Source organism: Amphibalanus amphitrite, unplaced genomic scaffold (assembly GCF_019059575.1).
Source record: "Amphibalanus amphitrite isolate SeventyFive unplaced genomic scaffold, NRLGWU_Aamphi_draft 001750F_arrow, whole genome shotgun sequence".
In the NCBI taxonomy this organism is placed as follows: Eukaryota; Metazoa; Arthropoda; class Thecostraca; order Balanomorpha; family Balanidae; genus Amphibalanus; species Amphibalanus amphitrite.
In genome coordinates, this window is record NW_024883243.1 from 1 (window position 1) to 3,919 (window position 3,919).

Genomic DNA, 3,919 nt, shown 5'->3' on the forward strand with positions numbered 1-3,919 from the left:
CCGGCGAGGTCTCTCAGAAACCGGCATTGGGCCTTTATGAATAATTGTGGCTACATAGCCCAATAACGTGCCCCACAAGCCTGTGTTTTGTCCTTCCGAGTTGAGTGCGGCCACACGAACCCTCCTGCTACCAACGGCGCCGCAGGCCCCTCGTTTCGAAGAAACCCTAAACCCGAACGGGCACGTACCCCCTCGCTCCCTTGCTATGTCACTGAATCCAGTGATCCGGACCCTTTAGGTAATCAGGGCTTTCAGATGACCAGGGGTTTTCAATTGATCAGGGCCCACCAGTGACCATGGCCCCTCTGGTAACCAGGCCTTAAGGCCCTCAGATGACCTCGAAGGCTCTCAGATGGCCTTAAAGGGCCCTCAGATGGCCTCAAGTAACCAGGGACCCCATCAATAACCAGGGCCCCTCAGTAAACGGGGGCCACTCAGGTAACTGTAGGAGTCCCGCAGATAACCATGGTCGGCAAGGTTTCTCAGGTCCGTTTTTGACAAGGCGCACTCAGGTGCGAGCCCTTTGCCATCAGCAAGGGCCCTTTCAAGCCTTTTGAGGGCCGTTTAACGTCTTTGGATTCCCATTGAGGCCTTCTAAGGGCCCTTTAGCAGTCGGGGGGTCTTGAGGCCTTTTGAGGCCTTTTGACGTCAGCTGAGGACCGTTGGACGCCAGCTGAGACCGTTTTTGGGCCTTCTGATGGCCATTAGACGCCAATGGATGACCCTCTGACACCACTGGGGCCCTCTGACACCAGCTAGGGCCCTTTAAGTTTGACGCTAGCTCAGGGCCCTCTGACATCAGCTGGGGGGCCCTCTGACCTAGTTTCAAAACCCTTTGACGCTCTTTAAGGCCTTCTGAGAGCCCCTTGAGCTTTCTAAGGCCCCTTGAGGCTTTCTGAGGGCCGCGTGACGCCAACTGAGGACCGCTGGACTCCATTGAGGACCGTTTTGAGGCCTTCTGATGGCCATTTGCGCCAGCTGAGGGCCATCTGGCACCAGCTGGCGATTGACGTTAGCTGAGGGCCCTTTTAGGCCATCTGAGGGCCCTTTAAGGCCATCTGAGAGCCCTTGGAGTCATCTGAGGGCCCCTTAAGGCCATCTGGGGCCCTTCGAGGCCATCTGAGGGCCCTTTGACACCATCTAAGGGCCCTTTGACACCAGATGAGGGCCCTATGCCGCTAACTGAGGGCCCTTTGAGGTCATCTGAGGGCCCTTCGAGGCCATCTGAGGGCCTTTTGAGACCATCTGAGGGTCCTTTAAGGCCATTTGAGGGCCCTTTGTACACGGTCTTCGGTGGTCTAAGGATTGCCTTCGGCCGCCTCAAATGGGCCCTTATTCCTTCAAGCTGGGCCCCCCAACTCGAATGGGGGAGGCGCCCTTGGCCATGTCGCAAGAGCATTAACAGTGAAGGGATAAATAGCATCAGTGCCACCATTGAAGAAGTGAAAATGACAACGAAACCCGTGTTCCCAGGCGGTCACCCATCCAAGTACTAACCGGGCCCGGTGCTCCTTGACTTCAGTGATCGGACGGGAACTGGTATTTCAGCATGGTATGGTTTCCGACGAGAGCCGTCCATCTTCAACTCCTTTATCTGTAACATAAAAGATGACGTCACAACTCTGGCACTGATAAGCCTCAAACGCCACAGTCATTGCCTTTGGCCAAGCGGATGGCTTGAGTGATGGCGCTGCTCAGTCTCATTGCTTATGTGACCACCAAAACACTGCCAAGTACCGATAGGTTACAACAAGCAAATGGCTCGCAAGCAATATGTAAGGACGATGACACCAAACACATGAGTGAGAAGGGCAGTTGAAAATCGGCACAACTGAGAAATGACCCCCGTCAAATCTCGAGACAAAAGCGGCACTTACACCCACGCCGGCCGGGGGGGGGGGGTGCCGCCCCCCATAGTTTTTTTTTTTCGCGATAGCTCCGAACGCCACGGCGATACAGAGATGAAGCTTGGCATACCTGAATTTCGATTCAAGCCGGATCTTTTGACACCAACCACAATTTTCAGGTCATGTCAGGTCACCGACCTATGACCACTGGCGGATCCAGGGCTTCAGCGCGGGGTGGGCATTCCAGGTCACGGAGCCAAACCTACATACTACATAGGTTACCCCCAAATCCTGTTTTCTCATCGGATTTAGGCCACTTATTTTTCGTCATAGTCCTGACACGATTTTTTTTCTTGAAAAAAAAAACAGAAATGGTAGGACAACTGACCCCCATTTGCAGATCCAGGAGGAGAAGGCTTTTGGGACAAATACCCGGCGCAGCGCCAGAAATCGACGAAAATTGGTGGGGCCGTTGGGGCCCTCAGAATGACTGGTGTATAGAGCCGACCCAGGGCCGCCGGTGTGGAACCTGGCGTGGGACCATCAAAGGTATCGGTGTGGGTTCCCCAGAGGCAGTGGTGTGGGGCCCTTGGAGGTACTGGTGCAGGAACCACAAAGGATCCGGTGTGGGCCCTCTAAGGTGCTGGTATGAGGCCCTCACATGGACGCCATTGTGGTGCCTCAGACACTGGTGTGGCGCTAAGCCATACCATTCACAGATGGCTGTGTGTGGGGCCCTTGGAGTTGTTGGTGCGAAATGTGAATGCTTAATAACCCAGTAGGACCTCTCAGAGACCGACAAAGGGCCCTCAGAGGCCGGTAACGGGCCGTATGATGCAAAAATGGGCCTTCACAGGCGGCAAGTGAAGGCCGGCAGTATCTCGGCAGTATCTTCGGAGCCCTGTGGAGTTCTTATAGATCGGCATGGTACTCTCAGACGCCGGTGGGGCCGAGTCACCGATGTAGGACCTACAGAGTTCCGGTGCTGGCTGCCAGAGGCACTGGTATCGGCCCAGAGGCCCGGTGTAGGACCCTCAGAGTCGCCGATGTGGGGCCTCAGGAGACACTGGTGTCTCAGAGGTGGCGGTGTAGGGCCCTCAGACGTGTCTGTGTGGTGCCCTCACAGTCGCCGGTGAAGACTTTCAAAGGCATCGTTGTGGGAGTCCTCACTCCTCAGAGACACATGCATGGGGGCAAGGGGTCTTCAAGAGACCATCAAGGGTCAGCAGAGGCCTTCAGGAGCCCTGTGGGATCCTGGAGACTGGCGTGGTACTCTCAGGCGTCACTGGGAGCCCTCAGAGTCACCAGTGCGGGGCCCACAGAGTTGCAGGTAGGTAGCCGTCAGATGTGCCTGCTTAAGACCTTCAGAGGCGCCAGTGTGGGGTCCTCAGAGCCGCCGCCGATGTAGGGCCTTAAGAAATATTGGTGTTAGTCACTCAGATTGGCGGTGTTGGGCCCTCAAAGGCGCCGGTGTGTGACCCTCACAGGCGCCGTTATGGCCCTCAGACACTGGTGTGGAGCCGTTCCATGCGGGTATGGGCCAGGACCCTAATTAGAGCTGACGCTTAATAGGTCAGCAAGGTCACTCAGAGGCCAGCACAGGGCTCTCAGAGGCCGGAGTGGGGCCCTTATGGAGAGTGTGATATGTGGGGACTCAGGAGCCCGTGACTACGTGAGGTGCTCTCACTAGTCCTGCGGGTCTTATCTCTGTCGAAATAGGCACGCTTGGACCCTGAGCGGCCCATTGGCACTGCAGGGCCTCTCGGCCCATAGGGCATCATGCATCTAATGAGCGGCACGCGCCCCTTGTGCCCCCTCCCCCCCCGGTTACGCTGCACTAGCTGCGGCCATACAGGTAAATCATACTCTAACCGTCCCCGTCCCTATTCCCAAGCATAGGCGGGGGCCGATTCCTGGTTTGCGCAATATGAGTGCCATCGTTAGACAATACGGTCAAAAGGGTTGAAGCGGCATTACTCCCCTGTGGTAAGAACTAAAAAGCAACATATTTTTAGACAAAATAAAGCAATGATAACTAATTGAGGTTACTAAAACGACTCTGATCACAAAAG

The 3,919-nt window shown here is 55.7% G+C and overlaps 1 pseudogene; it reads right to left on the reverse strand.

Moving 5' to 3' along the window:
• Window positions 1-1,449: 1,449 nt before the first annotated feature.
• On the reverse strand, window positions 1,450-1,566 carry LOC122374978 (annotated as a pseudogene).
• Between the last annotated feature and the right edge of the window lie 2,353 nt (window positions 1,567-3,919).